The following is a 12,667-nucleotide window of genomic DNA, read 5'->3' as shown; positions in this document are numbered from 1 at the left end:
TCAGGGTGATCATAGAGGCCTTTTGTGGAGAAGACAGAGCCACAAAATGGAATCAATGTGGGTCTCTGAGGCACCCTTGGAAAGGAACTGGTGTGGACAACTGACAGACTAGCAGTGACCTTTATGAGAATGCTTCTAAGTAGTAAGCCACTGAGATTTCAGGATGTGTTTGTTATCACAACAAAGCCTAGACAATCCTGACTGATAAAGTGCCAAGGCACAGTTATCTTTGCTTATAGAGGAAGATACTGTCAGGTTTGGTGTGCCAAAACAAGGAACAATCTAGCCTTTCCCTAGCTGGATACACAGAAATTTGGGCAGGTCTGGGAGAGAAAGTACTATGCAAAAAAGCATATCTACATTATCTAGTATGTTTTGAGCTCAGAAAGTAAAAGCCCTCATTCATTCAGAATTATTATAGACTGGAGAATTCCACATGGGGGCCACGTATCCAGCTATAGAGTTCATATTGGTGACCAAAAAACTGTCATCCTTTCAAGTTTTTGCCATTCACTGTCTGATTTTGAGCAAATCACTTTCACTCCTTAAGGTTATCATTTAAGTATCTTTGGTTGCAAAGAAAGAAAGCAAATCTGACTGAGGATAATAGGATAACTCACCGAATTAAAAGGCAGAGCCAAGTAGTCAAGCTAGGATCCAGAGTAGCTCAGGTCATCTAGAATAAAAATAACTCGTGAGAGCTCCCTCCAGGGTACTGCTCTCAGATGACTTAGCTCCAGTCACGTTCAGTCATGTTCAGTCTCTGTATACCTCTGTGCCCTAAGTGTCCATTCTTGACTGACCTAAGTGTCCACACTTGTCAACAAAAAAGTGGCTAAACAATATCAGTGTTGCTATATATTTAAATCGGAGGTCTTTCTTCAAATGAAAGCTTATTAGGAAGCTGCAGTTAGTGGTTTCCTAAGCACCTCCATTAAAAAGACTGGACTAGAAGTTATCTAATATTCTTTTGATTGTCATGTTATTTTAACCATTTTTATGAAAATACTTTTGACCTAGAGATCCCCCCTCCCAATTTTTTAAAATATGTTTGACTCTCTTTTTAGACGACTCCTAGTCATGATTGTGAACATGAATTTTTGTCATGGGCTATAAGTTATTAAGTTAGTTCTGTTTCCTTCCTTGAGCCCAGGATGACAATTGTTAGTATGGCTGCCAGTATGACTGATTCATATACTGTCAAGCCTGCCCCCAATATGCTGTTTTTGTGGACTCACAAGTTAAAAAACAAAATTCTATGAATTTGGAAGTATAACAGAAAGAAGTCAGGTCATGAAAAGTGCCTGTGGTTATTGAAAACTGTTTTCTAGTGCCACCACCATTTTGCATTAACCATGTGACCCTGAAGTTGTACACTTCCCCTCCTGAGCCTCAGATTTTTAGTGTGAATTAGATCATCTGTGCCTAGCACAGTGCCTGGCACACAGTGTCGTCCCTCAATGCATACTATTTAATTGAATCTCAGATCCTTCTAGCTCTATGACTCCATGACTTTTTATGCCAACATGTTTACTTTAGCTATTATGATGGCAATATGTCTAAAACAGACCTTTCAGTGTGTTAAATTCTTCACTTAAATTTTTATTGATGAGGGTAACACACATTTAATGATTTCACACAATATGCAATGCATTTCAAAACTTTTATGTCATTTAAACTCAAGAAGATAGGAGGAAAATAGTAGTATTCATATTATAAGATAAGAAGAATGAGACTCAGGGACCTGAACTGATTTTGATTTGCAGATTTCTCAAAGTCAAAGACTATTTAATTGAGAAAGTAGGGATGGATCCTTGTTTTGCAGAAAGTTTGTGGAAATCAAAATAAACAATATATCTGAAAGGGATATCTAAAATAAAAAATAAAATACAAATGGAGGATAATATCATCATCATTTTTCTCATAACTGGGTGTGTAATTAAGAAAGGAAAAGTTCAAGAGGGGTGGCCTGCGGGACTCTACTACAAAACAAAGGGCACAGGACTTTTACATGCATCAGGGTTTCTCAGACTCCTCTCTTGATTCTTTCTTCCATCTCAGCCACATCTTTGTCCTCTAAATGGGCTGGCATGAATCAAGGGAAGTTGAGAGGCCTGCAATAGCCATCTCTCAGTTTGCTGTAGGCCAGGCAGAAATATAGCATGATGCATGACCTACAACATAATTATTCCAATCATACACACCTAATCCAGAAAACACCCCAGCAATAGGAAGAAAATGAAAAATAATTTTCAATCCTCTGCCAAAAGCCTCTTACAGATTCTGTGACACTGTGCTCAACTAATCAAATCAACTAGAACTCAGTTTATTTGAAGCTTGCAATCAAGCCATGTGTCTAGCAAAAATTAATTTTGCAAAACTACCCCACATTGAAATTACCTACAAATAGGCCCAAATCTTAGCCACTTCAGTCCACCATGGCCAGATCTCCCTATGCTCGAATCTTGTGGAGCATGAACTGGAATAAAAACCTCTTCTCCCACAACTGGCCCAGGGCTCTTAATGTAAATCAGTCCATTTCCCTACTAGCAGGCTGTATGATGTACCGATACTGGAGATAACCGTTACTAAATCATTTTAAAAGGCCATTTTACACCTACTTTTGGACCTGTGCTGTCCAGTATGGTAGCCACAAGCACCTGAAATGTGGCTAATGTGAACTGAAATGTACTGTAAGTGTGAAATACACACAGGATAGCAAAGACTAAGTATGAAAAGATAATATAAAATATCTCACCAATATGTCTTTAATTGATCATGTGTTGAAATGATAATGTTCTGGACCTATTGTGTTAAATAAAATATTACCATTAAAATCAATTTCACCCATTTCTTTTTAAATTTTTACTGTGGCTACTAGAAAATTTTAAATGCATATATGGTTCACCCTTATATTTCTATTGCACAGCTTTACAATATAAAGTTTATGTTGTCCTTTGAAGGACAAACATAGACTTACATCTCTTGATAAAAACAAAGACTCAAAATCAAACACCACTTTCTTGGTGTGGACAAAACAGCTTTGCAATGGAGCAGACAAGTAAATAGGCTTGGAGGTTTTGAAAACTTTTAATAACTGGCATTGGCCATGGAAAACAGCATTTTAAGTTGACTTTTATTTTAAGATCCTAGAATCATTTTTACTGTACTTTAAAAAATAAACAAAAAAATTTTGTTTGTACCAAATTGTTGATTATCAGAAATCTTCTAATGTCAGCCCATTACTTTTTTTTTTTCCCATGGGCAGGCACTGGGAACCATTACTTTTTATATGATGAGCTGGAGACCTAGACAATTAAGCAACTAGCTCAAAGGTCACCCGATTAATAAAATATAAAGGCACAATCTGAATCAAGTTCTGTGCCCTGGTCCAAAATCCTTCTTATCAACATGGCATATTTAAAAACCATTCTCAAGTATGTTTGTTTTGTTATCATAGAAACACAGGCTTCAGTTAGTTTAGAATAGGTGTGGTGGTTTGAATCTGTTAAGTACCCTAGAAAAAACTATGCTCTTGTAATCCATTCTTCTGGAGGCAGGCCTATTTGGATAAGACCTTTTAATTAGGCTATTTCCATGGACATATGACCCATCCCACTCAAAGTGGGTCTTAATCCCTTTACGGGAGTCCTTTATGAGAGGATAAAAGGCAGAGACATTTTGGAGAGTGCTCAGAGCCAAAAGAAGCTAAGAGAGAAAGAAATGTCCAGAGAAATTTTGGAGAAAGCTGTTGAAACCAGAACCAGGAGAGAAGGGTCAGAAGACATCCATAGAAGGTAACTTCTTATGTGACAGAGGAACACTGGATGCCAGTGGCCTTTCCTCCAGAGAAGGTATCTTATTCTTGATGCCTTAATTTGGACCACTGCATGGAGTGAGAACTATAAATTTGTAACCTAATAAATTTGCATTGAAAAAGCCAACCCATTTCTGGCATATTGCATTCTGGCAGCTTTAGTGAACTAAAACAATGGGCATTAAATAATTGAAAATGAACCACTATTAACATCCCCTTACAAAACTCAAGTCATAAAAAAGTGACCTTATTGTAGAATATATGGATAGAGCATAAAATATAAGAGAATTTTTGCACAATTAGACATAGCCTTGGAAGTAGCCTGGATAGCACTCTTTCCTGCTGATCCATAGCTTGCAATTCTAATGGGAACAGTACAAATGTAGTAGTCTGTTTTGCTTGGCTTTTTAAATTTAAATGCAGCTTTCTCCCCAAACTGCTGAGATTGTCAAGGTATATGACCTTCTGTCTGCTTGATAGTCAAATGGATTTGAAACTCTTTCACGCATAAAAGCCTGCATTTCTTTAGCTTCCAAAACATTTAAGTGGATTTGGGTTGCTTTAATTCATTAAGTTTAATATTTAATGCAATTCACTGTTATGTCTTTGGTATGTGAATTAATGAAGTCCGTATTTCCAGAAATCATAATCTTTTTCAAGTTATTTTTTTCTTTTACCACTAGTATTTTTTCTCCTGTATAAATCTACCATTGTATCTTTAATAATGAAATATTTCAAGCACAAAGAAAACTATAAATAATAGTACAATTAAGTATCAAACATCTAAGTAAAGGAAAATTTGTTTAGCCATATTTGCCCCAGATTTTTAAAGAATGACATGTTAAAAATCTAGTCAGAACCGCCAATATATTCCTTACTAATCCCATAATCTCACACTTTTAAACTCCTGAGATGACCACTATTTTTTTTTTTTTTTTTTTTTGCATGGGCAGGCAGATTCCCAGGTCTCTGACATGGCAGGCAAGAACTCTGCCTGCTGAGCCACCATGGCCCACCCTAGAAGTGACCACTATTTTAAAAATAGTGTACACCATTCCTGTCCATACGAGTATATTTTACTAAGTGTGTTTGTGTTCATAACTCATATAAAATATTCTTTTGGGTTTCAGAAGTTGTATCAATGTCTTAGTTTTCCAGGCTGCTATGCTAAATACCACAAACTGGTCTTTTCTTAAACAACATGAATTTATCAGCTTACAGTTTCAGAGGCTAGGATGCTGGCTTGCTCCCAGGGTTGATATTGTTCTGGCTGGCCAGCAATCCTTGAGTTCTTTGGTTTTCCCATCACATTATATGTCCTTTTCTTCCTCTTCTGGGTTCCGTTGACTTCCAGCTTCCAGCTCCTTCCAGTGGCTTTCTTTTTAAAAGTCCTACAGTAACAAAATTAAAACTCAGACTCATTCAGTTGAGTCACGCCTTAACAAAAAATAACATCTTCACAAGTTTCTATTCACAATAGGTTCATGCCTACAGGAATGGGATGAAGATTAAGAACATGTTTTTTTCTGAGGCACATAACTCCACCTACCACACTAAAGAATATGTGAATCCTTCTGTAGTTTGTTTTTCACTTAAGTTTATGTTTTAAGAGCTGGGTTGATACATTTAGATCCACTTCATTTAATTCAACTGCTATATGGCATTCAATTATATGACTACTCACTCTTTTATTCAGCCATTTCGAAAGTAAAATATATTTAGGTTATTTTACTATTATTATTATTGTTATTACTTTTAAGTTATCGACAATGTTGAGTTGAACATTGTTATGGGAAAGATATGAAAGTTCTAGCTAAGAATGCAGAGTCTGAAGCCAGCCTGCTTAGGTTTTGATATCAGCTTTTTTGCTTAGAGCCATGGATTGCTAGTCAAGTTAATCTCTCTGTGTCTAGATGTTTTGTCTTTACAACAGGGACAATAGTACCTATCTCACTCGGTTGTGTAAAGCACGCCAAACAGTATTTGGCACAAAATGAGTCCTCAATAAATCTGTACATGTGAGTGATATTCTCTATCCTAGAAGCCAAACTGCTGAGTACATGGTGTGTGCATCTTCAACTTTACTAGGCACTGGCATATTGCCCTCCAAATTGGTTATTCATCAATTTACTTACCTAACCGAGTGTATGAGAGATCCCATTTCTCCACATCTTTCAATTGATTGTAAGGATCAGACTTCCTAATTTCTCTAATAAGATAAAAATGAAACGACATTACATTGTTTTAATTTGATTATCTTTGGTACTTAGGCTTAGCATCTCTTCATAAATATATTGACGAATACAGACCTCACCACTGTTCTTTTATCTTTTTATCATTTCCTTTTGAGTTGTTTGACTTTTTTGATATATTTGCAATATTTCTTTATATATTGTGGCTAATTATTTATCAGTAATATGCTTCACACATTTATTTTCCTGGTTTGTAGTTTACCTTTTTATTTCTTCATACTGTTTTTGTTTAACTATATAAAGATTTTGAGTTTTTACATAGTCAAATTAACCTGTCTTTTCTTTGATAGATTGTACTTATTCTATTTAAGAAATACTTCCATACCCTAAATTCACAGAGAAGTTCTCTTATATTTTCATTTAATGGCTTTAAAGTTTTCTTTTTTTACATTTATGTCTTTAATACATCTTAAATTTATCTTTGAGTATGCTGGGAAGTAGGGATGTGGTATTTTTCCATATGGGAAACCAACACCATTTAATGACTACCTCATCTTTTCACACTAATTTTAATGCCACCTATGTCATGTGCCAAGTTCCCTGGTATGCTACCATCAGTTGCTGAGCTCTCTAATTCTATTACACTGGTCTATTTCTATATCCTTTCATCAATACCACCCTGTCCTAATTAACACCATATTGCAATATTTTGTGATATCTAGTAGAACTCCTTTGTGTTCTTCAAAATTTTATTGGCTATTATTGGCTCTTTTCTTTCATATTTTATATTTTGAAATAAATGTATAGCACTTACTATGTGGCAGATTCTGTTCCAGGTGCTTTAAAAATAGTAATTAATTTATTCCTTATAACAAATATGAGTAGCTACTATTGTCATCTGCATTTTACAGAGGAAGATATTGAAGCACAGAGAGATTATTTAACTGCCCCAAATCACATAGCTTATAAGTGGCTAAGCTGAATAATCTTAATCAGTATGCTATACTCTATCTTATGTGAGTTTATCAATATCCATGAAAAAATATAGAAGTTCAACTAAAATGACATCAGGTTCATATATCAACTAGAACAAAATTTGTATCATTTTGCTAGTGAGTCTTTACACATATAAACTAAGAAGAGATTTACAGTTATTTAGTACGGACTTGTGGATTTCTACAGAATATCCATATCACTTTCTTGCAAGTAATAAAACCCCAATTTTGTTCAGAGTAGCATTATCCTGAAGGGATGAGGAATTATATTTCATAGCTTCTCTTGTAGGTAGAGATGGCGATGTGGCATATTTCTGGCCAATAAAATATAAGTGGAAGTTGCTGGGTAGGACTTCAGGAAAAGTGTTTAAAGATGCAGGCTTTCTGACACTTTTGGTTTGTTTTTTTTTGCCCTTCATCCTCCCCTTTAATGCAACAACATTGCTGTTTTCTTAGTTCTAATAGCTGGTAGAGTTCACTCAACTTTCTATATAGACAGCTATATCATCTGTGCATAAAGGCAATTTTATTTCTTCCTCCCCAATATATTTTTAACTTACATATATATATATATATATATATATATATATATATATATATACATATATACTTTTTCTTCTCTTATTGCACTGATTAAGCTCTCTGATACAATGATGAATAAAATTTGTGGGTTTTTCTAGTAGATACACCTTATTAGTATGAGAAAGTATACTCCCATTTTGTTGAATGCTTTTCTTTTTTTTTTTCATCATGAATGGACATTCTATTTAATCAGATACTTTTTCTACATGCACTGAGATTAAGACATGCTTTTTCATCCATTAATCCTTTAATCTATTGCTATATTGAATCAAAATGATTAATTGTGTAGGTTAAATTACACTACAGGTCTTGGACAGGTAACAGGCTTCCTCACAGTATTCTCAGGACATCAGTGTGAGGTATTATAGTCTTGTCTTATCAGATGGGAAAGTTCTTGGAAGGAATTTTGCTTTATGTAAGAATGGTACTTTATCTTATTCCTGAAGGCCTTAGGTTATACGCCTTTTTCCCAACTGTATATAAACCTCTCTATTAGAGAATATATGGAGGATAGAAAACTTTACGGGCAATCGACAGATCACATTTAGTGCCAAAATTCTAGTTTCCCTCCTATTTTCCAGTACCTGGATATATCTTTTTTCTTCTCTTTGTACTTACCTATACATTTAAATTCCTATTTTAATATATTTTATCTCATATCTCTATGGGTTTCTAATGAGGGCCTGACATGTTGCTGGAAATTGATTTACCAAATATTTAATCAGATAGAAAATCATTAGATGTCTAGTAAAAAGAACGCCTAGATGTAGGAACAGTAGAAATTTGTCTAACAATTTTGTATTTCAGGTGTGGCAGTCTGGTAGCCAGTGAGGTGCATTTGAACCCCACATGCTTTATTTGTTTAGTATAGTGTTTGTACTTAAAATTGAGTTTCAAAGCCTTGAACTGAGGCATCCTCTCCAGGACTCCACAGGCCCCACTACTCCCTCCTATATTATACTTGGACCTTCAAGCATTTACTTCATCTGCCCAGCCACTGAAAGCACTTCAGCTAATGACTCATGTCAATATGTTTAAAACTCAACTTTTCAAATCTAACCCATTAATTTAGTTTTATAGGCTGCTCAAAGCAAGTACCAGGCAATGGGTTGAGTTAAACAATGGGAATTTATTAATTCAGGGTTTTGAAGCCAGGAAAATGTTCAAATCAAGGCATCATCAAGGCCGTGTTTTCTTCCTAAAGACTGGCTGCTGCTAATCTTTGGCTCCTCTGACACATGGCAAGGCACATGACAGTGTCTGCTGGTCTATCCTTTCTCTTTTAAGTTTCACTGCTTTCAGCTTCTTGTTTCCATGGCTTTCTCTCTCTGTGTGTCTGAATCTCATTCTCTCATAAAGGACTCCAGTAATAGGATTAAGACCTATCCTGGGCCACAACTTAAATGAAGTAACGTTATCAAATGGTCCTGCTTACAATGGGTTCACACACACAGTAATGGATTAACTTTAAGAACATGCTTTCTGGGTGGGTACATACAGTTCCAAACCATCACATCCATTTTAAAATATATTTTCTAAAAATTGAGTATCTATTATACACTAATAAGTGTATGGCAAATCTTTTAAGAAGTAGTTTATATTTTAATTCTAATTAAACTGTGTAAGGCAGGTCTTGTCATCTTCTGTAACAGATATGGAAACTGAGTTCACGGATGTTAAGCTACCTGCCCAACTTCATGGCAAGATTATCTGATGGAGCTACACCTAATAGCTGTCCATAATAACTCATAATCAGGCCCTAAAACCAAATCTGTTGGACTCCAAGATTCATATTTTTAAAATATGTATTTTTACTTTAAGGTTAAACCACCAAAGAACATGTTTCTTTAAGTGGTGTAAGAAGGAAGAATCCACTATTTTTCCATTACGTCTTTCCTCAAATTTCATGAAGTACTTTCATGAATGGAAGTGACTAGATTCAGAAGCTATGCTCCCGGTGGTCTTTGATGTCTAGAATCACATCTCTCCTCCCATAAAGTAAGGGAAAGGATGAGAAGCAAATAAGATTTCTGAATGTCCATGATGTATAATCAACAGTCAAGGTTTTAATGGAGGATTTGTAGCATAATACAAAGCTCCCCAACTCGCTCAAACCACTATTAAATTCATTTGTGTTTGAGGTCTGACAGAATGGTTCTCTGCTATTAAAGTATGAAGGTTCTGGGGAGTTGTCCTCAGAGGGGAGCTTTCCCCTTTCATCAGTTGGAGCTATATTCTTTCTGAAAAGTCAAACAGAAAGGCAGGACATGAAGAATAAGGAACAGCAGTTTGCATGAAAAGGTTAAGGTTTTTTTTTTTTATTTCAGAAACTTCAAACGAACTAACATTCCATGATTTTTAGTAAGACATGACATTTATGATGTATTTTTAATTAAGGAATAGAGCTATGCAAAGCAAATAATTCCAAAATTAATTTAAGTTTTAGTGAGGGGGAAAGAAAAAAACTTCTAAACTGAAAAGCAAAGCAAAAATGAAAGTGATATCAAATTTTTCATAAGCATTAAGCAAAATAAAATGAATTTAATCAAGAATATGGCACAATGATCTGATGGCAGAGTAAACAGGCTCATAATGACAAGTATAAATCTAAATGTTGTCTCTGTTACATGTTAACTGTGGCATCAAAGTAGCTTTAATAACCTGAGATTACTAATCTTTTCAATGGTTCAGTAAGACTAACTCAATATACAAAGGACCCTTGAAGAATTTAATGTGCACAGTGTGCCTTTTTTTATTCCATGGTAAGCAATTGATAAATGTTTCACTTATTCCCTTTCCCTCTCCTTAGTGTAGCCAAATACCTTTACAAATAGGACATGATGATATGGTTTATACAGCACCTTATTCAAATTTAGAAGAACTAGTAAATGACCTTGGACAAGTAAATTCACCTCTTTGGGTTTTAAATTCCTTATTTACTAAAGTGAGAATTGGTTCATTAGGTCTTTCTTGAATATCACAGAGCTAGCAAGTGTTAGATTGATACACATGTCTGACATACAATCTGGGCTGTTTTTTGCTCTAAACTTGCCATCTAGGTCCCTTGAGACTGTCATATAGAAGAAATAGTACCCTATAAATGCCAACCCTAACCCCTATCTCTTTCTCATCCAACAACAACAAAGGAAGATGAAATATTATGATACACTATAAGCAGGAACTTTAATTGTTTTTCTAAGACCAAAATCCTTGTTATTTATTAACTGTGGATAAGATTCATGAAGACCCATGAGTATTCTCCTATGGGCATCTATTTAAACATGTTTTTTTGTTGTTGTTCAAAGAAGAACTTACAGGTACAAGAATCGAAGGCCTACATTTATAAGATAGGAAGTAAACTGTGGGGTATGGCCATCTAATTGCTATCTGACCACAGGCATGTAGCATTACCACTTGGTTTCTGTTCTAGTTGTCTACTGCTCCCAAACAAACCATCTTATTTATATTGGTATAAAAAACAATCATTTATTATGATTATTATCTTTCACAATGATGGGGATTGACTTATGCTCAGCAAGTTGGATCTCACTTGGACTATCTCAAACAATTTCAGTCAGATAGATTCTGGTGAGGCCCTTATCTTAAAGGCTTCTTCACTGACATGTGTGGTGCATAATATTGGCTGTTGCTGGGACGATAATGGGGACTCTCAGCCCAAACACCTATAGGTTCTTTCTCTATGTGGCCTAGGCTTCCTCACAATATGGCAGCTGGGTTTCAAGGGCAAGCATTCCTAAAGAGAGAGAGAGAAAGAAAGAGACAGAGAGAGGGAGAGAGACTATGAGTGCCAGGCAGAAGTTGTATCTTTTATGTCTTAGTCTCAGAAGTTCTAGAGTCATTTCTACTGTACTTTATTAGACACAGTAGTCACAAAACCCACCCAGTTTCAAAGGGGAAGGGACACTGATTCTATCTCTTGATGACTGAGTGACAAGGTTCTGGAAGTAAGAGAAGAACTGCTGTTGTTGCCACTTTTGGAAAATGCAATCAGAGAGCCTCTATCTACAGTTTCCTCTGCAGCACACAGAATCTAATTGTCCATGCCCTCCTTATGACTCCTCACGCAGCTATATATACCATCACAACAAGATGCATGAAGAAAGGGTTCCCTTGGCTATATCTGACCCCAGCATGGTCTCTTTGCAGTGGCAACTAGGTAATGGCAAACTTTCAATCCCTCTTTGACACATTCATTTCAATAGCTATGCTTCAGTTTTTCTTCATTGAAGATACTGTTCAAAAGCAATGCTTATACAGATTTCTCAGATAAAACAAAAGTGAACATGTTCATTTGTAACTGTCAAATTAATTGCAAATTATTTTTCATTGAACTGAGAAAAGAATCTCATCATGACAATGAAAATTTGCTACACAGCAAAGTCATGGTAAAAGGAGGCAAGAATGAATTCATTGAACCAGGTGCCACTTTTTGACAAATCTAGCAAGGAAAATAAATGGACAGGCTAGTTGGCTTACTATTCCTTCTTAGAAGAAAATCTTTAAAATAAATTATCCAAAGATAAATCAGTAAGTCTGTAAAAAAATCTTTTCAGAAATGATTAATGATACTTTATAAAGAGCCAATCTTTCTTATGTCAATCTGACTTCCATTTATGTATGACAAGTACAAGACTCTTAAATCAGTTAAGAAACAACATACAGAATGTTTTTCAACTTGGTATGACTTCACATTTTCAGGTAACAAATATGTAACAACACACTGATAGGGTGTGCCTAAGCTGATGTTTTCAAGTTTTTAGTATCTATAAACCCATTAACCACATTAACTGATACTCTAGATGGGCTAATCCTATGGCCTAAGTGATTAATTGTTTTCACACATGATTTAGTTGTTGAAAATCGTACCAGTCAGGATATGTACCAGATTATGTAGCAGTAATATAAACTACCCCCAAATCTCAGTACCTTAAAACAATAAACATTTATTTTAAGCTCATGTGAAATACTCAGTGAGGGTTAACTGGGTTAATTGGGTTCTTTGTGCATTTTAGTCAATCAGAGATTTAGGCTAAAGGAGTAACCGCCATCTCAAACTTTGT

General features: G+C 35.3%; 1 long non-coding RNA gene across 3 annotated transcripts in view; it reads right to left on the bottom strand.

Annotated features, from left to right (window-relative positions):
* LOC143670355 (uncharacterized) overlaps positions 1-12,667 on the bottom strand; it is a 249,778-nt gene that overhangs the window by 66,623 nt on the left and 170,488 nt on the right. For all 3 annotated transcript variants that reach the window (XR_013169331.1, XR_013169332.1, XR_013169333.1), the window contains 2 exons: positions 5,953-6,026; positions 5,037-5,208 (listed from right to left, as the gene is read on the bottom strand). This is a non-coding gene — a long non-coding RNA (uncharacterized LOC143670355). The remainder of the gene's footprint in view (positions 1-5,036; positions 5,209-5,952; positions 6,027-12,667) is intronic.

The sequence above is a fragment of the Tamandua tetradactyla genome, chromosome X (assembly GCF_023851605.1).
Source record: "Tamandua tetradactyla isolate mTamTet1 chromosome X, mTamTet1.pri, whole genome shotgun sequence".
In the NCBI taxonomy this organism is placed as follows: domain Eukaryota; kingdom Metazoa; phylum Chordata; class Mammalia; order Pilosa; family Myrmecophagidae; genus Tamandua; species Tamandua tetradactyla.
The sequence above is the reverse complement of the archived record's forward strand: the minus strand, read 5'-3'. Positions and strand labels throughout refer to the sequence as shown.